Source organism: Diachasma alloeum, unplaced genomic scaffold (assembly GCF_001412515.2).
Source record: "Diachasma alloeum isolate Michigan unplaced genomic scaffold, Dall2.0 Dall_scaffold_00215, whole genome shotgun sequence".
Lineage (NCBI taxonomy): Eukaryota > Metazoa > Arthropoda > Insecta > Hymenoptera > Braconidae > Diachasma > Diachasma alloeum.
In genome coordinates, this window is record NW_021680380.1 from 356,928 (window position 1) to 383,819 (window position 26,892).

Below are 26,892 nucleotides of genomic sequence, written 5' to 3' on the forward strand. Positions count from 1 at the left end.
GAGAGAGAGAGAGAGAGAGAGAGAGAGAGAGAGAGAGAGAGAGAGAGAGAGAGAGAGAGAGAGAGAGAGTGGCCCCTCAAAGACGGTGCCTCCAATGTCCTGGTGGGCCACATCTGGACCCTTGCCGATATCCGTCTGTTAGCTTCCACCCGCTATTCATTTTCCACCCGCCACCCACTTTCCGCCCACCAGCCTCTTTTCACCCGCCACCTATTTCCCATCTGCCGGTCATTTTCCACCTACTACCCACTTCCTGCGATCCTTGGGCCTCAAGTTTGCGGCCCCCTGCATCCCAGCGTGCCCCCTCGCGCGCCGGCGTCCTCTTCAAAAAGCATGCCACCGAGGGGGGTGGAGGAACGTACACCTGCAGTTCCTGGAAAAAGGGGGGAGGAAGCGTGGAAATTCGCCAATGTCGGCACCTTACCACTGTATTTATCCAATTCGTCCTCTGACCTTAACACCTCATCAAGGTATCGACCTCAACATTCGACAATTGCATGAGACTTTGTGGATTGCTTTTATCGAATTCTCGGATGGCGACAGCGTCTATCAAACTGTCTCCTTGAATTTAGAAATGATATTTCTGTGAAACTGTGTCGATTGTTTACATGAAATAATCCCCTGAATTTTACATACCTTACTTAACAAAGAATTGTTGACTGTTTTTATCAAACCCTCGCGCTGACCTTAAAGTCCATTATTCAGTGAGTCTTTGTCCATAGTTAACATATTTCTCATTAAACTGTTGGCCTTGACTTTACATTCGAAAATTCCCATGTGGGCGGCTTTGCCGATTGTATTGATTATGTCCTCACCATTAGTTGGGTTTGCAGATAGTTGGTATAAAAATCGTCACATTAACTTACATTACCTCGCATTAACTGTAAATTTAATATTTTGGTGCGGCTTCGTCCATTGTTTCTATCAAACTCTCGTTTCGTTTCCAAAGCAGATATTTCGGTGATTTTTCCCACCCAACTCTCTCCTTGTCTTCAGAGACACTAATTCAGAGAGATTTCGTCGATTATTCCCATCAAGCCCTAGCATTGACTTGATGTGATATTTCTGCCAGGCCTCGTTTATTGTTTTCTTTAATCATTCCCCTTAATTTTATTCACGATTGTTTAACGAAGCTTTGTCGATTGCTCTTATCAAATTTTTGACGTGACTGTCAAGTTGATTCTTCTGCGAAAGTTTGGATATAGTTTACATTTTCCATCGGGGTATCGAACTTGACTTAACATTCGACAATAGGGTGAGGTTATGTCGACCGAACTTATCTAACTGTCACCGCAACTTTGGAAAATATTTCTGCGAGACTTCATCGATTATTCTTTTCAAACCAGCCACTCAATTATTCTTTCGAAATCCTCACCCTGACTAGAGACTCAATACTTCTACAGGATTTCGTCGATTTTTCCTTAAAAAATATTCACTTATCTCAGTCGACAATTTGTTCATTAAGTAAATTTCAACTCTTGTGGCGATACTCTGTCGCTTGTTCGTAATCGAGCTGGCTTTGAAACATTTATTTTATTCTCCCATTCTTTATTACAAAGACTGTGGGCACCACTGGGTTTCAATTTTTGCAAACAGGATCGCCATCTTCCGACTCACCCAATATTTCTTTTTTGCCACTTTACGTTTCGATGACGCTACTGACATATTTCACGATCTGCAGTATCAACTGAAATCCTGATACAACGCAATTTTTCGTCATTTTCAGTGATTTGCTTCTTAAAAAAATTCATATCTGCCAAACTGCTCGAAAATAGTAACTTTTTTTAGCGCCAAAATTTTCGGCATTTTATTGAAGATTTTTGGTAAAAATTTCAGATTTTCAAAAAACTAGGTGTTTGAGAAACTGGCGACTGAAAAAAAAGACGTTTTGACGTATAAAGCGCGTAAAATTGGATGGAATGCAGCGAGTGATGTCTCATTTTGAAGATTTTTTCATGTTCTTTGAGTCTGCTGAGAAAAATTTTGATAGCTCTGAAAGGAACTAGAATATTGGTAATAATTTGAAAATCAAATTTTTATTAAAAAAATGGAAATTTTTGAAAAATCATTATTCCCGCAATTATCAATATTTTTCAAAAAAAAATTTTTAATGTTTGTCTGATGCTCCACTTTCTACAAAAATATCGAGCAGAAAATCCCAGACATCAATTTTTTTTGGTTTCGGATTTCACGCGGATCTGCTCACTTATTAAAAATCATAATTTGTTATTTTCGCAATTTCGAGAGCCACAGAGCATTAGGTGTATTTGGGGGAGAGTTAACATAACTTTAGCTAATCGGGGAACGTGTACAGAGCTTCGCGAGGGTTGGCATCGGTTTAACACGGCTTCGGGGATTTCATTTCACGCACGTGGTTTTTCACAATTTTTCACTGAGATACTTTCACTCGCAATAAATGACAACCCCAATACTCACAATCTTGGTTAATAATACCTCGTGGTTGGTGATGGGGCCCTCAGCATCATTATTTCTGGTATACGTAACTCGTTTTGTTTGTTACCTTGCTGGATTCCTTTTTCGTTGTGCTAATCGTACTGTCTGAGCGACGCCTGACTATCCGGGACTGTAGCGTCGGAGTGGAGAAGGTGGACGGCTAATGAGTTGGTGTGAGCGTCGCCGCGAATTCCCTAGTCGATAAAAAGATGGCACGCGGAAGATTCGATTCGAATATTTGAATGGGGTTTTATCTGGAATGGTTTTATTTTCACAATCGAGACTTTTTCTTCCAACTTATCTGTACTAAATCATTAAATTAAAGAATTAGGGTTACTGAAGGATGAGAAAATGTATAGTTTTAAAGTGTCTGCTGAAGATCGAGAAAAATCGTGAGCCGAAGGAATAAAAAAATCGATACTCGACGATTATAAAGCATGCTTAGAGCAGCATAAAAAGGTTTGGATGCCGCCAAATATGACCACATCCATCAAACATGATGTATTCACGTTTAATCAGATGAAATTAACTCTAAGTTAGCACCATGATAAGCGCATTCTCCTGTCAGATACGATAAATACTTTATCTTATGGATTCAAAAATAACAATATTGTAAATATCTAGTAAAAGAGGAAGAAAAAATATTAAAACAACGGTTTTCTTTCGAAAAAAGTCTTTATTTAATGAAATTCCTTATACACGAGTCTTCTTAATCCACCCAATGCTTATACTACCTCTCTTAAACTAACAAAAGTAATAATCCTATAAGCCAAATTACAAATATTCCCTGTGCTATCGCAAGAAATAGTACAGTAGTGGATGATCGCTCATATGTTTTACACTCATATAAAACTCATTTGGTTGAACATAATACTGAGGGAGAAATTCGGTGTAGTTTCGTATCATCCGTATAATGTTGAAGTGTCTAGCAGATATTTCCGCTGATATCTCCATGAATTCTTGACATCCAATCATCCTTGCATATGATATAAGAATTTCACATCCTGTCTTGACTTGAAGAATCCCTCCCCCGCCCCCATTAGATATCCACCTCGTCTCTCTCGGGCACTGAATATAGCCAGCCATTTTTAGTTTTCTGCCAACATGACATGAGTTTTACCTGTGACATGACTCACAGGTAAAACTCAATTTAATATTACAATCATCAAGAGGTGATAGCTGTCTGCCAGTCATAAAACTGGCAGCCTCACAAATTTGTTGAGACGTAGCATCATAGAATGGGTACCTCAGATTGAAAATGGGATGATGATCATCTGTGATGTAATCCTATTTGAGCTATGTGCCTGTAACAATCTCTGATCGTTCTGTAGTATATGTATACGTGAGTATACATCTTTATTAATACAATCGTCAGTAGGTGGCGCTTTCGCGCCTTTAAACTATATCTCCACGACTGTTTGGTTTATTGTCGCTTTACTCTACGGAGCGTTGTAGAGTTCACGTGAGAGTAATTCCAAAGGTGTAATAAAGATCGAGAGTTACATTTGATTTACCGTGTGGTTTATTACTTTTACCATTTCCTTCGGTCTACTTTTTATTGGCAATGAGGATAAAAAGTAAAAGAAAGTATTTGTTATTTAAGTATAACAAAATTGGAAATGGACGAAGATTCGCTGGCGGTTGGTAACAGCCAGGCTGAGATGGAGGAATTTCGCCGACAACTGATGAGGGATCATCAAAGGATGGTTGCTGAGAATCATCAGCTTCAACAGTCTCGACAAGAATGGGAACAACAGAGAAATGCTGAGCAACAACGTTTGGTACAGCAGCAAGAACAATTGCGTCTTGGACGGGAACAATTGCAGCAAAGACTTAATGGGAACATCTCACCTGGGGGCCACGAGAGAGTAGCAGTTAATAGAAGTGAGGGACAAGGTCATGTCATCGCTACTTTACTGTGTAACTTCGAAAATTTCGACATTACGTCTGATTTTACTCATTGGTCGGAGCGTTTGGAACAATTTTTCCAAGCTTCACGCATACCTGAAGTGAATTACGTGGCTACTCTGTTATCATCGATTGCAGGCCCAGGGTATGCTTTGCTGAATGACTTGTGTTTACCGGATTTACCAAGGACAAAGACGTACGTTGTATTGAAAACTATTATGAAAGATCATCTTCACCCAAAGCCTAGTATTATTACTGAAATATATAAATTCCAGGAACGAAAACAGAGTGAGACTGAGGATGTTAATTAATACTTGGCTAATTTGAAGAGGTTATCGGCGTACTGTGAGTTTGGTAGCAATTTGAATAACAGTATTCGTGACCAATTTGTTGGGGGTTTGAGGAGTGATGCTATTAAGAAAAGACTCCTGAGTGAAGGCAATTTGACGATGACGAGAGCAATTGAGGTTGCAACTGGGCTGGAGATTGCGATGAAAGGAGTATTGATGATGGGGTCTGCTGTCAAGGAAGCGGAATCAGTGAATTACATCAAGGGTAAATCTCTTCAGAGGCCAGCGGGACTTCAAGGGGATAAGGACTTCAGATGTTTTTGTTGCGGAGGAAAGAATCACGGTAGAAATCAGTGCAGGTATCGATTTTTGAAATGTAATGTGTGTGGAATCCAAGGTCATATTGAAAGAGCTTATAAGAGAAAGAAAGACTCTGATGTTAAAAATAATATTGGTAGTAATGAAAGACAAAATTTTTTGAACGAAGTGAAGGAAGTAAATGATATTTTTGATAAAGTTTTTACATTGGTTGAGGATGTGGAGGAGAAAAATAATGGAATTTTCATGATTGCTCCTTTGATGGTTAAATTAAAGGTGAATAATGTTAACATTAATTTTGAGGTTGATACGCGGTCGCCTGTTTCGGAAATTGCTGAGAGGGATTTTAGGAATAATAAATATTTTTCTCAGTGTAAATTGTCTGAAACTAGGAGGAAAGTCAAAAGTTATTCTGGTGATGTCATCGTACCCTTAGGTCACCTCAAGTCAGTGGTCGAATTTTCAGGTAGAAAATATGAGTTGAAGTTATTCATTTTGCCTGGGAGTAGTTCTCCAATTGTTGGTCGGGAGTGGTTAAACAAAATGCAAATTCCATTATTTATTGACATGAAAATAGATGACCGGTTGAATGTTGTGTCAGAGAAGATGACTAAAGAATCATTAGTTCATGAGTTTGGATCAGTGTTTACAGATAAATTGGGGAAATATACGAAGGGTCAACTTACACTGCATCTAAAAGAGGGAGTTCAACCTGTTTTTTGTAAACCGAGGCCTTTGCCTTATGCCATTAAGTTGAAGGTGGAGAAGGAGATTGAGAAGGCAGTTAAGGGGGGACTATTGATACCAGTTGAGAGTAGTGAGTGGAGTATACCAATTGTTCCAATTCCTAAGACGAATGGTCGGATGAGGATTTGTGGAGATTTCAAAGTTTCGTTAAATCCGTCTTTAAAGGTTGATAAATATCCGGTTCCTCGAATTCAGGATTCGCTGGCAACTTTAAATAGGGGAAAGTACTCCAGTAAGTTGGATTTGTTGCAGGCTTATCAGCAAATGGAATTAGATGAAAAATCGAGGGAGTTAATTACGTTGACCACACATAAAGGTCTGTTTACGTCAAGTCGTCTTTGTTATGGGGTTGCTTCAGCGCCTGAATTATTTCAAAGAGAAATGGAGAAAGTACTTAATGGTATTGATGGGGTAGTAGTATTTTTTGATGAGATTTTAATCATGGGAAAATCTAGAGAGGAACATGATAGTCGTGTACATCAAGTTTGTTCTCGTTTTAAGGAATGTGGTTTGACAGTTAGTATGAACAAATGTGATCTCTTCAAGGAGGACGTTGAATTTCCGGGATATGCAATTAATGCTCAGGGTATTCATGTAGCTCAAAGTAAAATTGATGCAATTGTGAAAGTACCAAGTCCTGACAATATCACTCACCTACGGGCTTTTCTTGGAATGTTGAATTATTATTCCAAATTCATCAAAAATTTTACTGATATTGTTCATTCTTTGTATGAATTGTTAAAAACGGAGGTTCAGTGGCATTGGTCTGATGAGCATGAACAGGCTTTTCAATTAACGAAGCAGAAACTTGTGTCTCATGAAGTTTTAGCCCATTATGATTTGTCAACTCCAGTTAAAATCACTTGTGACGCTTCGCCATTTGGAATTGGAGCAGTACTTTCACACATTTACGAGGATGGTTCAGTTAGGCCGGTGGCTTATGCATCTCAAGCTTTGAAACCAGTTCAGAAAGGTTATTCACAATTAGATCGTGAAGCTTTGGCTCTGGTTTTTGGTGTGAGTAGTTTCCATCAGTATGTTTATGGGCGTGATAACTATGTATTTTTAGCTATTTTCATTTTTTTTTATATTGAAGACTGGACTTTTGAAGTAAGTGGTAGGATTGTAGTATATGTATACCTGAGTATACATCGTTATTAATACAATCGTCAGTAGGTGGCGCCTTCGCGCCTTTAAACTACATCTCAACGACCGTTTGGTTTATTGTCGCTTTACTCTACGGAGCGTTGTAGAGTTCACGTGAGAGTAATTCCAAAGATGTAATAAAGATCAAGAGTTACATTTGATTTATCGTGTGGTTTATTACTTTTACCATTTCCTTCGGTCTACTCTTCACGTTCGATTCAATATTTCCTCATAGTTGAGTTGTATTTCATTCGATGATACGAAAAGCGTTTCTGAGATAATTCCAAAATATCCAGAAGGTGAGCATTTACTTTCCTCATACACTGATTGATTCATGAAAAACAGTAATTGTTTCATGTATTTTTCATCTATCTGAACCCACCGCAACAGATTTTCACCACAAAGTACGGTCACGCGTGTAAGAGCCTCTGCATAATATTTACATGTCCGATTCATATCTTTTAGTTTATCTTGTGTAATGACTGGCCATTGAGGAATTAATTTTTTTAAAGTCAATGTGTGTTGCTAGTTTCCGCTCAGATGTCTATTCATAATGCAATCCATTGGACGTTGAAAAACCGAATTTACAGAATCCATGGCATAATTGAATGACGCTATGAGTAGTTGAAGCGCTAAAACTATGATCACCATATTGTCTTGCCGAAAGAATCCACTTAACTGGGGAAATTGTGATTAACCTGATGGTTCATATCGGATATCCTCCGCCAAGATTTTCCTCATCGACCAACCATTCGAAGTATTTTTAAACTGCAAACTTTTCACACACCGCCCATTCCCGTTTCCCCCCACAAGGTAACATTGAAATATTTTGACTATTATTGATGCCTCCTCAGAAAAATCGTCACGATTCAATTAATTTTTGTAATTTAGCATTCTGGGGCTGATTCTTCGGATATAAGGATTAATAATGATTATTCGGAGATCTTCGAATAATGATTATTAATATACATAGACGATTATGTTAAAGCACGTTTTAGCGGAACCGTTATTATTGCTCAAATTATGATCTAATCCTACTGTGCGCCTGATGGATGATTATCATAATCCCTAAAAAAACAAAAACAAATGTTTTTGCAAAAAAACTGCCCCAAGAAAAACTTTTGTTTGGTTCTTACTGGGAAGTAGAAATTTTTGAAAAATACAAAGAAATGAAAAAGAAAGCCAAGTCAGCAATGTCGCACAAACGAAAATAGTGCACAATCAGATTTCTATAAGAGAAATTGTTTCAAATCGAATGAGGATTTAAAAAAAATTCTTGATGAAATAAAAAATTAGTAGAAGGAGGACCAACGTCCTTGGCGCGGATCAGAAGATGGAGAATTAGATCGATACTAGACAATGAGTTGGAAAACTCCGTGCCAAGAATGTTGGTCCTCCGTCTACTAATTTTTTATTTCATCAAGAATTTTTTTAAAATCCTCATTTGATTTGAAACAATTTCTCTTATAGAAACCTGATTGTGCACTATTTTCGTTTATTCGACATTGCTAACTTGGCTTTCTTTTTCATTTCTTTGTATTTTTCAAAAATTTCTACTTCCCAGTAAGAACCAAACAAAACTTTTTCTTGGCGCAGTTTTTTTGCAAAAGCATTTGTTTTTGTTTTTTTAGGCAGATTTCATTTTTTTTTCAAAATAAACAAGGAATTGTTCTTATATTCTGTAAATTTTTTCATTTTCAATTAAATTCGGCCCATTTATTTTTCACACGGTAAATCATCTTCCCAATTCACAATCGAAATAAAACAAATAGTTCTATTCCACAGTCGTTATTTGCACCAACTTTCAATCCTTTATTCTAGATTTTCCGACTGAATTTGCTTCTTCGAGAATTCATTTGTGCACGGAACTCGATTGAAAAATATCTGTGGAATTCATCATTCATGCACCATATTCAATTTGTAAATTCTCGGGCTTCCCTCCTTGGTGCGTGTGGTTGTATTGCACTGCTACCAACTCCGTAACAAAAAAATTATAGGGGTTGATGTGAAATGCGAGAATCTGCATATAAACCCGTTGCTATGCGCGTATTTTTTTAAATATTGCTTCGAACATAAAAAATAGTTACATCAATGAGAAGCTTGTGGCCAATTTATATAGTGTAACTAAGAGTATTTTTCATATAGCTTGTCACGTTTGTATTTTATTTAATGGATATGATTCGGAGGTAGTAGAGGGGGTAGTTGCTTCGTGTATAGATGAACAGCAGCGATCGGCCTGATGTTTTGTACAATCGGAGTCAAAACTTTTCTTGGCCGATACGCTGCCGCGTATCTCGATATGAATACTCTAATATATAATCCTAACTTTACGGAGTTCTTCAATAATGGAGATAATTTCTGTGTGATTTTCAGCTACTTGCGAAGCTACAAGTAGTCGAAGGCGATCAACTAGATCATTAGGATCATTCCAATCAATATAATTTGCTATATTAGGTTTCCAAGCTTTCAGGGATATCTGTCCTGTTTCTTTGTTATTGTTTTTGGGTCGAACCACATTTGCAATATATTTATTATTTTGTTCACGTCTCTCACATCGAATACCACCGCGTGATTTATGAATGTTTACATGTTTACTGGTTGCAGGTTCAGAATTTTTATAGGCTATAACGTTACTATTGTTGATCACATTTTCATTTCGGGTTTTTCACGACGAGCCTTCAAGTGCAGAGGCATGGCTTTCAATATCATTCACAGTATTATCAGCAGGCTCTTTACTCAATTTCAACATTATGCGTTTCTGTTTGATCCATTGTCTTGCAGCGGAAATCTGATGCGATATTTTCCATTGTTCAGGTGAGTCGTCCGTGACCAGAGGTATGGTGATACATTGGTTACTGAACCCAAATGGTTTCATATGTTGCACAGCCTGATTAAAATTCCTACTGAAGAAATGTCTTCCTGGTGCCTGTATGTATGAATTGGGTATAAGTAATTCATTAACAAATTTCCAACTGCGTGAAAAATCATTGTGATAACTTTCTTCCATTTTTTGGGTGTTACTTTGAACATTTTGCGCCTTTATTCCTTGGCCGATATGTTTATCGTTATGATCTGTCTCTCCGAGAATTTTCCCTGAGGGAAGCTTATAATCAGTATGCATCCTTGCGAGGCAAATTTTGTTGCGGCACCTCCATATGATTTTGCCTTTTTTCGCGATGTATAGACAAGGAGTGCCCTTGGTGAATAAGCAGCAGACAATTACGTTGGCTGTGTGTAAATTTCAAAGTCATCTTTATTTGTTGCCATACAACTTATGCAATTGTTAACATTATACTGAACTTATGGGCCAGTTGACATCGATATTTGGGGCTAAGTTTTTTTTGAGATTGAAGTCGAACTCTTGGAGACGACTGTTTGGAGCCGAAATTTTGGGGACGAGCTTATGAAAATGAGTTTCCAGGAAGAAAATTTCAGGGGAAGAGTTTTCCAAGATCGGTTTTAGGAGCTGAGCTTTTGGTTCTAGAATTTTGGGGCCGAGTTTTGGGACCGAGTTTTCGGGGCCGAGTTTTGGGACCGAGTTTTTGGGACCCAGTTTTGGGGCCGACTTATTGGGGCTGAGTTTTAGGGCCATTTTTTCAAGATGAGATTTAGGATGCAATTTTCTGGCTCTGAGATGGTGTGGCGGTGTTTTTGATCCGAGCTTTTAGGGGTCGAGTTTTCAGGAGGACGTTGTTTTAGGGGCCGCGATTGGGGGGAGGAGGGTATAATTTCTCATATTGGCAGCATCGATTCATCAGTTGCCATGGAGGTATTCGTAGACATACAAGGTTTCTAAATGCTTTTCAACGAGTTTATTGTGAAAGAATTCGCATACACAGATTTGGTTTCTGGAGTTAGATATCCAACAGTGCGGTTTGTCAGTCTTCCATATGCATGGTTCAGTTTACCAGTAAAGTATATTATAGAAGTGTGAATCTGTGGCTCGAGCATCATCATCAGGGATTATCATGGAACTATGGGAATGGACCATATGATGAGGTAGAACAATTTGTGTAGGAGTGAGTCAATATTGGTAAAATTTATGTGAAAGGTGAAGATAAGAAAGAGTGGTTGAAAAAAATCTCTGGTCTTGTATTAGCACTGCTAGTAGTTGATAATCCAATAACTACGAAAATTTAACGATCTCTGAACGACTACGCCGAAAACTAAATGCGATGTTTTTAGGCTTTCAGAGGCCGAGAGAAATAATAGAATATCTCGAGACGTAATAACACTGACCTCGAGAATTCCCATCTGCCATAACACCCAAAAATCGATATTAAATATACAGCGATAGCGAAACGAGAGTCGGAATGAATTTCCCCGAAACGCAAATTCACTGAGTCGAACCGAATTTCAGTCCGCAAAACTAAAATCCTTCAATCTACAGTCATCTAACTCGATGGAAGGACCCGTATAACGCTGCCGAACAAGGGGTGAGAATCGCCACGAAATTTTTTCAATAATGAATAATGGCAATCAATCGCCACAGACCCAACGTCCCTCGGAAAAGCAAAATTAGATTTTTACACCTCGTAGGACTAATTAACAAAATCACACAATAATAATCCACCGCTTACCGGTTCGAAGAAACTCTGCGATAACAATTCTTTCCGAAAGTCAACCAGGTCGATGGCACTAAATCCGGGTCTCGCCAACGTTCAACAAAAGCATCTACGAAATCCCTTCAGAGACAATAATTTTTGGCACAGCGTTCCGAACGATGTCCAAACAAGAAGTGTCCATTGCCCGTGTTCCTGACCCACGCGACAACGCTTCGGAACGATGCGACCAACTGATTAGTTCAACAGGATAGTATCTCCGCTCCGATTGGACGTTAATAACAGACTAAATCAGAGCCAATAGATACATCGCAATCCCTTCACGATCGCATTATACCATAAAGCGGCGTAAATATCTTGTACCAAAAGTCAATCGCCACACAGCATAATTTCCCATCGAAAATTAACTTTATCCCGAACCTCTGAAGTCAGTTCGGAGTTATCCAGATCCGAAACAAATATCGTCAGCCGAGTCCCCAATTCTAGACTCCATCCCACGATGTAATCCCATGAGCGGTGATTCCAATGCAGCAATACAAAACAAAAAATGATAAAAATAATAAAATATATGGTCTCGAAATCCCAATAAATGACACTCGCTTCGCTCAAGGTGTGACTTCTCGTCTGGAAATCCTCTCAAACCACTGAATGGTCGAAACAACGAAAATACCACGTTACTATAAATAAACCCTCCCGCCTCCTGCACCCGTCACTTTTTAAAATAAATAAATAATTCCATATCATTAAGAACAACGGTTTCTCATGAAGTGGGGTAGTAATCATCAAGGTACCGGAAATCTCAAGTTTAAGCATGTTCGAAAAATGTCAAATGATACCATGTGGTCACTGAATGTGATAGGTCTGGAGCCATCTCAAATATTAGGGGGGGGGGGACTGAGGTTCTGCTGCACCATGAATAGATCTGTTCAATCGTCGCTTAATTAACCCGAGAATCAAAAGTGCTAATTAAACCGTGAACCGCGAATAAATTAACCCTTTCTCTCATCCACCCATCCGACTCGCGGGGCGGGGGAGATTGACTAGGTCATCGCTAGAGTCCTTTGGAACCCAAAATCGCGAATTAGTTGATTAACCCGTGAATTGAATCGCCAAATAAACCGCGAATCAAAGCGCGAATCAAATCGCGAATCAAACCGCGAGAGTACATGGACTCAGTCGTGGTACATCCCCAAAACAGCGAATTAATTGGTGAACCCGCGAATCAAACCGTGAATTAAACCGCGAATCGAACCACCAATTAAACTGCCAGTCGCGAATTAATTCACAGACTCTCTCGTGAGGGTGCCTTGTCTAGGTCGTGGATACGTCCCCAAAATCGCCAATTCATTGATTATCTCATGAGTCAAATCACGACACGCGAATTAATCAACCGTTTCACCCACCTCTTCGCGGGGGTGAATGAACTAGATCGTTGATAGAGCCCTAAAACCGCGAATTGAATTAATCAACCAGCGAATTAAATTAATCAACCCGCGAATTAAACCGTAAATCGAGCCACGACCCGCAGATCAGACCGCGAATTATACCGCAACCCCCAAATTAATCAACCTATTCACCCACCCCCTCGCGGGGTTGTATTAACTAGGTCGTCGATAGAGCCCCAACACCGCGAATGAAATTGATTAACTCGCGAATTAAACCGCGAAGCAAATCAATTAATCCACTAATTAAATCGCGACCCGCAAATTAATCAAACCTTCCACCCACCCGACCCCCTCGCGGGGTCCTTTGACCAGGTCTCCGCCAGACCGTTGGGCCAAAATCTGTATTACTTGACTACTACTGTTCTCTCTCTCTCTCTCTAGCCTACGTCATCGACTTCCGGAAGGGACAGGAAACCGCGAAATCAAGAGAACTGTGGACAGGCTTGGGTAATCATCTTCAGGAAATCGAATCATCATGGGATAAAATCCACAATATTGGAAATTCAGATACATTCAAATATTGATAATTTCGATTTTAATCGAATTACAAATTGTAACGATTCGATCCAGCCGAGGCCTATTGAGTTGCGAATTTGAGTAGATAGAGAGCCTCGGAGGGGGGGATAATCCTCCCTATGGGCATGAATTTGGCGAGCGGACCGCGTGGGTTCAGTTTACCCCGAGACTAGCCTCAGGATGGAGCTCAGTTGAGTCGAGCAGAGAAAACTACGTAGTAGTTGAATTCGTTGAGTAGAGAAGACTGCGTAGCTGTTATCTTTGTCGAGTAGAGAAAACTGCGTAGCAGTTAACGTCGAGCAGAATCATTGTCGAGTAGTTGTTCAGGACTGGAGTCGATTTTCTGGAAAGTCTGGAGCAGCTGGAGCGGATTCCAGGACCCTGGATTGGATGAATCGAGATAAGTCCTGTTTTGAGTAATTTTTCGCGTTCAGGGTCGAGGTTGCATCCTCGAGTCTACTGAGAGTCAGTTCTGAATTAATTTGCTTTGATGTATGATTTTTAAGAAGACAGAGGTCTCTTTTTTTATATTTTATCGTACTTGGGATGAGATTCGTTTATTTTTGGCTGTTGGCGAAGTTGAGATAATTTGAATTATTTTTGGTGAGGAATTGAGGCGCAATTTAATTGAGTTAATTTTTTGATGCGGCGATCCTGCTCAGAATTAATATTAATCTTTGCATGTAGAGAGTGAGGAAACTGGCATTTTTTCCTCACAGTATGGAATAATATTCATATTACAGTTGATGTGGACAAATTGGTCGATCTCAATTCTTTGATTTTTACTTAAAATTATTATTCCTAGTTTCAAATTGATTTAATTATTTTATTGTATTTTTCGCACAATATAATTGTTTCTTTAGGGCATAAATTTTGTGTGATATTCATTTCTTGGACTTCTGAGAATTAGTAGGGGGTATCCATTCTCCTCCCCCTTGTTATTTAGAGTTCCGGGCTGAGTACCATTTTTGGTTAGTAACATTACGTAATTCAGGTTTTACATATCAGTCCGAAAGAAAACAAAAAAATAGGCTGGCGCCTAGGATAAACTCCGCGTTGCATGGCCTTAAGTTCAAAAATAAGTTGTGATGAAAATTATTGATTAGTTGAAGATCGTCACACATTTCCTGAAATTTCTCAATTTGATGAAAAAATTCTCAGAACATTTCGGAACATTTCAAGTTCATGCAATCGTCGAATAAAATTCTGAAAAAGATCATGAATGACAAGAAAATACTCTGAATCAGCAAAAGAGAGAAGAGAATTGATTGATTATATAATTTAATTGATTATATAAATTAATTGATTATATAATTTTCCCAGCAAAATAATGCTGTTACAAAAATGCTTTTATAGGGTGCAAAAAAGAATAAAGGGTCTTCGCGAGGACGACAAAATGCTGGATCTCACTGACAAAAAAAAGTTTTTGAAAAATACGTCTCAAGTTGTATTAACAAACTCATCGCTCGAATATTGACAAGAAGAAAATATCTCATACGGAATAAAGAATTCTTTTGCCAAGAAATTTTGAACTTGTACGAAAGATGAGGCGCAATTAGTTCATAATGAGAAAGCAACGTCTCGAACCAAATCGAGTGGTTTTTGCATGAAAATATTTTGGGTTTGAGACATAAAAACTATCTAATAACCTGATACAACCAGACTACGTTTAAGAAAGTACATTACTGTCATAACCAAATTATCCTCGTCTTCGGGACAAGTGCAAAATCTCTTTACGAAAGGTTTTTCGTTCTCAGGGCAAGATATTTTCTTCTTGTCAATTTTTGAGCCCTGAATTTCTTGATACACAAGTGAAGACGTACTTATCAAAAATATTTTTTTTCCGTCACTGTGACGAGAAAAAATTTTCTGGTGAATATCTGGTTGCAGGGCGAGCCAAAGCCGAGTTCTGCATACATATTTGCCAAAAAAAAAATTTGCGACACAATGACGGAGCTTTTTTTTGTCAGGCATGTTAGTGAGCGGCTTTGCAGCATGCGTAGCGTGCTTCAAGCGACGCTTCCCGAACGGGATGACAAAGAAAATGTTTTTTTAGTGTGTCAGAAATTTCATAATCATTGCTGTGCACTCAGAATAGGAGTTCAATTATAATTATAATTAATTTTTTTTTCAGTGACGACAGAAATGGAGAATTGGTGCATCGAGCATTGCAATAATAAAAGTGAATATATGATGAACCGAGACACATTATTTCTATTAATCTTCACTAATCTTTTGAAAAAACAATTGAGAATGAAAAAGGAAACGAAAAATGAAAGGCCATCAACGTTACGGCCGCTGCAACTCCAGTAGTTTATGAGTTTATCATAGGTTGCTTTCGAGCAGAAGATAAAAAACGAGTGGTTTAGAAGCCTTTCCACTCAAAAAATAATAATAGCAACCCTATTGATTATGGTATTATTTAAAAAATAACAATAATAACACAACCAGTTCTACTGATAAGGATCTTGAACGAGCACGTCATTGACACTTATTCGTATTAAATCTTTCTAGATGAGAAATCTTTTGTTTAGTGACGAATATTAAACCCACAATTTTTCGTGTATTTTTTAATGTATAAACACGAGCATAATTTGTTGAAAGCGATGTTGGGCGGCTAAGAAACACAGACATTAGGGCGATATGGCCGGCGTTGATGACACGAAGTAACCTTCTTAGTTTGGACGGATCGTCGGCCTTAGCCCACCACCGATTATTGGACAAATTAGGGGCGATGTAGGCCCAAAGTTCAGCCGTTTTGGCTCACCCTGCATGGAGTATCACTCTCTTATTGCAAAGATTCCCCAAAAGATCGGATAAATCCTCCATATCCCTGCCTTACACACTGCTTTGTGGTCATAAACGCTCGAGTTCACTAAAACGTTAAAAACACCTAGTGGGGGAATTCCCAATCGATTCTATCGGTGACCCCTTTTACATCGCACTGTTGCATTGCTACTTCTGTGCTTTCCCTTTTCACTATTCACCAAACTATATTATATGTATAAAACTGGTCTTGTTTAAATATAAAAACTATAACAAATATATATATAAAACATATAATTTATATGCATTTGAGAAATATATGCAGTTGGCTCATATGATACATATTTTCCATATATTCTTTTATTTGCAATGATTCTCCCTATATTTCAATTAATTTTATTGATTTTTTCCACTTCTCCGAGTTTTAGTCATTGTAGAAAAGTCCGACGCGCGAATCGTTGCAAAACACAGCCAATCCGCGCACCTCCCCAGACGAACAGACGTGGCAAAAGTACTGGAAAGGGGAATGTCTGTGTCTGCCAATGCGTCCCCCTACAATTGTCTACTCTCATTACTCATCTGGTCGTGTTAACTATTCCTAGTATTGACGTTTCGTTCCTCAGAAAGTCCGGTTTTTTCATTCCTTTGAATACATTTAAAATAATTGGATTCCTCATTTTTCAACAAATAAAGGTGGGGTTAGACGTTGGCCGATGTTGTTTAGAAGAAATCAGCGATAATTACAAAAGGAATGTAGAGTCAAAGGTGATCATGTGAAGTTCTGATTCGGAAGGAAGTAAAACGAGAGTATTGCGGAATGATTTTCCTGGAGAGAGGGATGGTTTGTGAAAAGTGATGCAGTCGATTGTCAATACGATCTAAGAATGGATGTAGTGTGCTTGGCAATTATAACAAATACTGTGACCTTGAAGTTTTCGATTCTACTGACTTTATTAGCTCATTTCTGATCCATAGAAATCAACATCCACATTAATCAACTGAGGAGAGTGATTCGAGTGCGGATTCATTGCTGCAGGATTGCTTGATGCCAGTGAAGTGTTTTCGCACAAATGGAACTGCAAAATTGCACTATTTCCATATTAAAGAGAAATAAAATATTTATGCTTATTTGCATCAGAGGAGGTAGATAATCCAAGAATGAATAGAGTGTGTGCTCAAAAATTTATGTCATCGGTGTAGAGTCATCATTGTTGACGTAAGTAGATGAAAACTAGTAGGTTGAATAATTTTGTTCGCAATATCCCCTTTATTTTCAAATATTAAATGCACAACACTTAAATGAAAAAAAAACTTCTCCGTTGAATTTTTACATCGTTTCATTCCATTTTCATATACTAATAGAAAAAATGAACGATTCAGTTACTTTTAACGAGACTTAACTGTAAATGCCATTAGTTAACTATTAATGGATAGTGTTCATAGTTAAGAGCCCTCATTAACAGCAACTAAACCCTATCAGTATACAGACCTAACAGTACAAAGGCAATGCCCAGAATTGAGAAACGTAGTAACGTATCGACCAAGGAAAATTTTAGAAATCGACTGTCCAAGATCTCAGGGCGAGTGCGACGGGGTATAACTATCCTCTCCACTACCACCGAATCATGTTCATTCAATAAGATGAAAAAGACACAAGATTCATGAAAAATACCCTTAGTTACATCATACAAGTCGGCTACGAGCTTTCCATTCATGCAAATATTTTTCTGTTCAAGTTAATATAAAAAAAGTTGTATGCGTAGCAGCTGATTTCTAGCTTCAGTCTTGCATTTCACGTGGTCTGCGAGTCCTAAGTGAGAATTATGTTCCGTAGCACTGCTATTGAACTTCATGTGTAAGGGAGGGAGAGCGAATGAGCATGTTATTCTTTCTCTCTCCTCCGTCCGTGCCATTAATTGTGATATCGGACACATTTACTTATCGTAAACACGAAATAAAAATGAATGTATAAAATGATGTGCACTGCTCTGTCCCCGAAAATTCCGTCCGATTTTCGAGTGCTGATTCTTAGTTCAATCTATGGGTCGATTATATTTTTTCAGTTAGTTTAGACGGGAAATTCGAACAAGTTCGATTTTCACCGAGAATTTTCAAATAAAGTTTAGTATATGAATTATAAATTTCACAGAAATTTTGCAAATGACTCCAATGTACACCACAGAAAATGTTTTTTTTAATCAGATAAAACCATTTATTTGCAATTTTTAACTTGTTTCAAGAAAAAGGATTTAATCATATCAAATAAGCAATTCAACTAAATTTGGCTTCTTTCAAATAAAATTTTCACTTAATTCGAGAAAACAATTCATTTATTTCGAATACATGTTTTTTGCTTCCGAATGGAAGCTTTGTAATCGTTCAAATTTAAGATTTTGTTTTTTTGTGTTATATCGACCCAGTATAATCAGGGCTGGCAGAACAGCAATTTGTGACGTGGTGTGACGGCCACGTGTAAGGTGGGGCGGAGGAGGGGCGGAGGAAGAGGGGGAGCCAGGGGAGTGACATTCAAGGGGCACAAAGGTCGACTATTAAGTCGAATATTAAAAAGATAAGGACGAGATAAGAATGATGAGAACAATAATAATTTTTTATCCACTATTGTACAGGGTGTCCCAAAACTACGGTTTAATCTCTCGAGGAATGAAAGAGGGTAAAATTCTGAGAGTAAAACCAATCAATTTTTTGCACCCTCCAATAACGTAAGACAGTAAAATAAAAAAAAATTAATGATAGAATTCTGATCCCACTTTTAAATTTAAAAAAACTGGTCCAACCTTGAAAAAGAGCCATTTTTTAAGGTTTTCTAAGGATATCGACAGAATGATGGGTTAAAAAATTATTTTATACATCTTCATGGAAAGTGTGTGAAAATAGGCACATTTTGAAAAAAAAACAATGAGATCGACCTTTTCTCAAAAGAATTATATCCACTTAAAAGAAAAATATTCGAAAAATCATAAGTGGGTCAAAGGTTGCATCGAAAAAACTAGAAAAAATTGCGGAGTCTTCTCAGATTACCAAAAAAATCTACAACTTAATTAGCGGTAATAAGGTAGTTTTGAGCTTTGAGCACCTACGAGCTGCTTAAGTTCACTCGGATTCCCCCTATGCAACAACGTGACACACGAAAAAAATTTTGAGTAAGCATTTTGAGTAAACAGTGCCCTAAAGTTATTTGTTTATAAATTTTTATTGATAAAATCATTGCCAATACGATAAAATGTTCAAGGACCAACCTTCCCCTCCCCGCAAATCATATATTCCCCTCAAAGGGTCTAGCCGGATAAGTGTGGTGAATCTGCCCCCAGCGACTTTCAAGGCGGCAATTTTTTCACATATTCACCACCCAAAAAAAACAATTCTGGGTAAAATTTCAGATCATTATATCGATCCCCTGATTTTTAATGCTCAAAAAACTGTTTTCTTCGATTTGATTTTTTTTTTCTTCAAAGCTATTAAAAAATCTGAAAAAATTATGAAAAATCAAAAACATTAAAATTGAAGGAAAATTTTTTAATTGATTTTTAATTGTTAAATAATATTTTTGATTGACACTTCTTTTTTTTTAAATTTCTCATAGGTAAAGATTTTTCTACTACTTTGATAAAAATTGACGAGATGCTAGCATCAATTTCCCACATTTTGAGAAAAAAAAAGGTCGAAAATTTCACCTGCAACACATTTAAAAAAAATGAAAACATTAAATTTTTGCATTTTTTCATGGAAATCTTTCCGTTAATCATCCCTGCAGGTCTGCTTATTGATCACTATATTCAAATCTAGTATTGTGGCACATTATACTTTTGAAGAAGAGCAACTGCTGAGCAAAATCGCTAGCAAAGCAATAAAACGATTTGAGTTGACTGAGTTCTTAGCTGAGTTTTCAGGCAATATTTCCGAATTTAAGAGAGATAGCAAAATTTTTGTAACGGCCTATGTTGCTGTGTTTATTGTTTAAAACACAGCAATAGTTTCCTATCTAATGGCACGGGGCTCAACGAAAATTCTCGAATGACCTCCGGACCTTCGGACCTTCGGGTTCACGGTCAGATCACGAAGTAAATCACCCATCGAGTTCAGTATCGTATCGTCTCAATCTCTGTACAGTCAGTATTGTCGCAATCGCTCTATCGAGTACATCACCGTGAGATGCAGAGTTAACGCTCCTAGTAGCATCTCTATTCGAGTCAATCATCTATTAATTTCGAGTCAATTATCAATCATTTTGAGACTATTATCAAGTGAATTATCAAGTGCAGTATAGAGGCAATTATTGAATTTAAATTGAGACTATTCAACGAACAGTGTATCCTTATAAAATTTCTAGATGCGTGGTTTACACCACAAATAAAGTACATCACCAGTGGGTTTTTAGTAAATCGCGTGTTCTTAATTTTCACACCTTTTTCAAATCACTTTTCCCAAACCCGCCTAAATTTTTAGCATCAATCTCAAACAAATGGTCCTTCGAGCCGGATAGGGGCATAAGTGCGTGAAAAGTGTAAGTGAAAATTCTAGTTGCTAAGGAACGCCTCGTGTATAACGGATTTTCGGGGTTCACACGAGCAAACCAACGGACAGTTTGGAGACAACAGTGCCTTTGTGTCGAGTATTTACATCTTAAGTTCAGCTAAGTGTAGACAGTGACATTTAGACCTTGAGTGAGTGATGTGCGACTTCGGAAAAACTCGGTCTCCGTCGGGACTAACCGAGGCCCAAGCCGCCCACGCAACGCCATGACCTAGCAGTCGGTAACAGAGGATCACCGATAAGTTACCCTGCCTGACAACTAACCCAGTTACCATGGCAGAAACACCTACCGACGTGAAGGTCAGAGACAATCAGCGAGAAGATCAACGCATTGAGGAGACGTGCTACGTAGCTGTTCCGATCATTTCAGTTACTGAGTCAATAAATCAAGAGCACTTCAGCGGTAACCTTACGCAGTTTACTCCTATCCTGGACTCTATTCAACAGACGACCATCAAACGGAAAGTGTCTGACATGGGAGCGACAGGGGAATTATCCACAGCTCAAAATTCCAGATGCAGCAGATTGATTTCAAGTCAATACCTTGGACGAGATCCAACAAGAGCTGTTGCAATCAGCAGAGAATATCAATGACCTTACCATTGTAGAATTAGAAGGCCAGGAGAAACTCATCGAAGGAGAATGGAAGGAGCTTCTCAATCTCCAAGAGAAATTCATCGAGAATTCACTTCCGACTCATGAGTATACCGAGACTACCTACCAGAGAGCTGCAAAAAGACTCAAATCACTTAAGAAGCATCGAGTCACATAATCCCGACCCTCTATAGGAATCATCAGGAGATTGTTAACATCATCAACGATCTAAGGGAATCCAGAAACTCCAGGATTGAGAGATAAGTATCATATTCCATTTATCAATAATTTGGCAAGTGATACGTCTCTCACCCTGTGTTTCTCCCCTTAGCAATCAATCAAAAACGAGCTTGACGACGACTGAAGGAATTTACGCCTCCTTCGAATCGACAGAAGGCTCACAGAGAACAGTATCTACAGACGAACTCAAGTGTGAGATAAATTCCAAGTCCACACAAACCAGAGAGCTCGGCGGCGAGTGAAGGAACTTACGCCTCCTCTGAGTCGACGAAAGGCTGCCAGAGAACAGCATCAGCAACAGCTAACCTCAATCGATGAGAAAACTCATCAATCAGAAACAGATGAAAAACAAGACAGCTTATCGGGAGATCCAAAGTCAGCAGGTCAACAATGAGGATAGATTCATCCAATATCTACCTCCAACTCAGAGTACATCATCAAGAGTATCAATAGCAGCGCTGAACATCCAAAACTTCAGCCATCATCGACCTCAGCATCGAGAGAGGGACTTTCAGAAACCACCGGAAGAGAGGTCAAGCGTCACTTTCTCATTTTACGATCAAATCTTGATAAGTGATACGGCCTCATCCTCTGTGTTTCTCCCCTCAGCAAAATCCACATCAAGAGCAGCCATATCGAAGTTGACAACAACTGAGGGAATTTACACATTCTTCAAGTCGATAGAAGGCTCATCAGAAGGAGGAACATCACCAGCAAGTCCGATGCGTACTAAGGAGAGGCGCGATCTCTAGAGTATCAATGATCTGCGCTGTCAGCAATAGTTCAAGTAAGAGTACAGCCACCAAAGAGAGTGTCGATTAGAACCGAAGCTCTAATCGATTCAGCATTAAGAGAATATCATCAACAACACAAGAGTCAACACCAAAGAACACTGATTTAATCCTGGCACACAATTAGTTATTGTAATCAATGATAACTTTTCAAACAGTTTCACAACAACAACTACTTAGTAAACTTTTGAAAATAAAAATTGAACTGAATATCGTTCCTCTACTATTCCGGTCCACGTAGGTAATGGATCTGATCTTACACTTACTCTTAAAATTACTAAAAGTCTCGCTAGCTACAAAGTTCTTCCCACAGAAAAGAGTAGGGGACCAATCCTGACCCTGAACTTGGTCGATGGGGTTAGTTTACACCCCCACAGTCGATCGCGCTGGCCCAGCCCCGAAATCTCGAGAGTATGTGACTCGAACAATGGGCCCGACATGTGGTACGGTTTGAGAGAGAGAAAATACTTGAGTTTTTCTCGGAGAAAAATAAACTGTCTCCGGGAAAAGGTTTTACGACTCTCACGGTTTGATGTTAAGTTCAAATTGCACTCGAAACTCTATTAGAAAAAACTAATACAAAAGAAGGCTTTATTTTCGGGTGGTCCGAGCTACGTCGAGGAATTTTCTGTTTTATCACTTGTTTCCTGTTTACGCGAGTTTTTGACGTACTTTCTAAAAGTCTGTTTCTTCTTTCATTTTCGAGCGTGAGAATATTCCGACTAACATGAATTTAAAATAATAAAAATTATTTAATAAAGGTTTCTGTTAGATGCCGGCTCTGAGATCTGTGGAATGAGCGAGCGATGAGCGAGATGTAAATGGATTCTTTACGGGAGCGCGAGAGGGTCCAAAAATCACAACATGTGCACGTTGGTCAGACACCGACAGTTTATTTAAAATAAAGTCAATATTTACACGTGTTCGTTTAATTCATAAACCGTTTGAATTGTAGCGGTTTAATTTAGTGAAAAATATGGCGGTCATAGGGACCCTAAGTCGCTACTAGAGGTCTATGCGACACTTCACATGTTTCAGGTGTCCCCCCAGCCTCTGCTTGGCCCATAGATATATGATATATAGACTACGGGTTCGGGTGGTGGGGGCTGTAAGAAATAGGAAAGGAGCGCCGTTTTGTCGATGGTTTTTCTCTTCGTAAATATTGAAAGAATTAAATTAATAATTGCATCAGTGGACAGCGGATTGCTGATTTATATAGGGTAACTAAGGACAGTTTTCGTCTAAATAGTGGCATTTTTTATTAATTAATGAAACAGTTGAGGGTAGTGGAAGGGGAAGTTGTGTTGTGTATATATACCCGGTAGCTCTCGTCGTTTTGTTGTGAGGTTAACAGGCGCGAGTTGGCCGATACGCTACCGCGTATCTCGATTTGTAATCGCGTACATTCAGTAATGAAGAAGTAAACCGGGTTAAATCGATTTTGACTTTTAGTCAGTTTTTAATGAATATCTCGGAATCTAAGAGAGATAGCGAAATTCTTCTCATGACCCTTTTTATAACCATCAGTTCGCTCTACAAAGAAAAGTCATGACAAACATTTTTTCATTTCTTTTAGATTCCGAGATATTCGTAAAAAACTGACCAGTAGTCAAAATCCACTTGGCCGGGCTTACCGCTTCGCTACTGAATTTTCATTTTTTTGTATTCAAACAAACCTCCTATGCTCCATATCTCTTGAACGAATTACCCGATTTTGTTCTTCGTCATTCATAGTGCAATTTTTACCTCATTTGGATTTTCATTGCTTATTTACTGTGACGTAATTTTGGCAGACTGTCCTTCGTTACGCAGCCCTCTGGCACCAAGAAATCCTAAACGGAAGTTGGACGCCAGGTCGTTAATTTCGGAATGACCACCGAGACAAACCTTCTCCGATGACAGCTCTTAAATGCATCAGGTAGCTCATCCTTGGAGAGGGGACAAACCCTAGAACTAAAATCGCGATGTGACTAGGGAAATATTAACTGAATAAAAAAAACATACCATTGACGGGGAATCAGACACAACTTTAATACTGCTAGGCTTAATACAAAAATAAAATGATAAATAACTCGATTGAAAACTCCCTTTGCGACTCGATATAATAACTAATAAGACTCAATACAAAATAAACCACTTTCGTCAGGAGATAAATTGTTCTGAAGTTAGATATAAAGTCAAAAATGAAATAATCCCGCAGCTGGACTCAAAATTCCAACTGGCAGGAGTCAATGATTATTAGTCCAAAATAAATGAAAATAGAGAACCGAAAAATTGAAATAAAATTACAGAACCGAGAAATTGTCAAGAAATTCCAGTGACTCGAAACACAACAAAGTCTTAAATATCGATCGCCTACGAGACGAGTGTACACTGGCAACTAACAGAAAACCAAAACAGAGCATACGAAACTGGCCAGAGACACAATATCAAGGTCACGAGACCACCGTAATTAGATTGAATATAAAATGTTCCCGATGACGAGAGCGCATGTTTGCACAAACTCAAATGCCTGCGATATTGATGCCTAGAGCTAATTGTTAACCAAAAATACATAATAATTGAATGCGACATTAACAGCGTAAATTCACGCAACAAATGCAAATGCCCGGTAAATGGACGAAGAAACAAACGAGACGAGAGAGAGCCGTCCCGAGAGAAATAATCAATGACCAAATCACTGAACGGAGTGGCCAGGCTTCCCCTAAGATTGTATCTCCTAGTTCTTACAGTCCTGCAGGACTCTGATGCCCGTGACATCAACAAAAGAGGAAAACTGCCCACTCAAAATAACCACGAGAGGAAAAAGACGATGAAACAGCCACCACGCTCACCGAGACGATTCAGCTGCAACAAGTCCTGGCTGCTCGGCTCGATCAAACTCTCAGGGATCTCCCGGATAATCCAACAGACTCCCGTAAAGTCCATGATCTCCTCCAGCCTCCAGTCCCTCGAATTTCCGCCGCAAAATCTTCCAAGACCAGTCTCAATCACAGAAACTCTCCTGGAAGTTCCTCTTTAACCTCTCCAGGCAACCACCACATGGGAAGTGTCGGTAGAAGAAACGAGACAGCCCGGCACCGGCTTCCGAAGCGCGGCAGCACTTCCCATTGGCCCTCGTCTCGAAAGTCCAGCCAATGATGATATTCATCGGTCCATGATGCATGCGCAGTGTCCGAAGTGCACCATTCGGCCAGGGTTTTCCTCGCTTGAAAAATTGCATAAAATAAACCCCGAGATCCCAAAAACCATAATTTTAAATGGCCGATCCCGCCGTGCCATCATAACTTGTAATCAACGTCGATTCAGACAACTGGCGAAAATCCCTCCAGCACCAAAACATCTCTCGCTGCCCACTGCGTCACTTCCTCCGCATTTGAGTCCAGGAGGTGGTGCCCTCACTCGACAGGATACTCGTACAGCCCAGTTTGTGGTCACTGAAGGCAAAGCCTCTCGAGGACTCATTCGCGATAATCCGGAGATACCCGGAGCTCCTCGGTCCCCCGATGTCCCTCGACGAGTGTCTCCTCTGTCATGAGCGTGGCAGCAGAATATTAAAAAAAAAAAAATCACAAAAACGTAAGAAACTAATAATCTCTCTCTCGACTCTCGCCATCGGAGGTGACTTCCCGCCTGGTGGTGCAATCACAAACACACGGAACGGTCTCCAAAACCAGAAAGGACCTTGTAACAAGTATATCACGTTACATTACATAGTTCTCTCATAAATTATTTTTCAAAAGATCATCATTCATGGATTTCCATTCAGAAAACATCTGTAATTTTTTTCCTATTCTACAAGGGTTTGACATATACTTGTTGAGGAATTAATATAATATATAGTGTGACCGTTCTCGTTTAGAAGATAATGGGAACCCGAAAAATGTGTATGCGAGTTCGTTGCTATGTGCATATTTTCGTGAATATTGAACGGATTAAATTAATAATTGTATCAGTAGAAAGCGGGTTGGTTATTTATATCTAACTATAAATGTGTAAGTAAGGACAGTTTTCGTCTAAGTGGGCCCATTTGTTATTAATGGATGGAAAATCAGTTGAGGGTAGTGGAAGGGGAAGTTGTGTCGTGTATAGATAGTCGGTAGCTCTCGTCGTTTTGTTGTAAGGTTATGAGGTGCGACTTGGCCGATACGCTACCGCGTATCTCGACATGTCTAATTCGAAAGTCTGTAATTCAGAGGTGTGTAATTCGGACATGTGCAATTTGGACTATGAATTAAATTCCAGTTAATCAACTCCTATGGCCTCTGTTTAACGCCTCTTGACTCCCATATGAGCCTTCCAACCCCCATATAACTCCCATATAACTTCCGTATGACTCCTATGACCGTCATATACGCACGATGAACCTTCCTGACTCTCATGTAGGCCCCTTGAAACTTCCGTATGACCCGCCTATAGTCTTTATAGGTGCCCCATATAACCTGCATATAACAGCTCTTGAACCTTACATGACCTCTCCATAACCCTTTGTGAGATTCACTTAACCTCTCTATGCCTTTCCTATGGTCTGTGTGATAATACAAAAGCATATGAACCTCCGGGG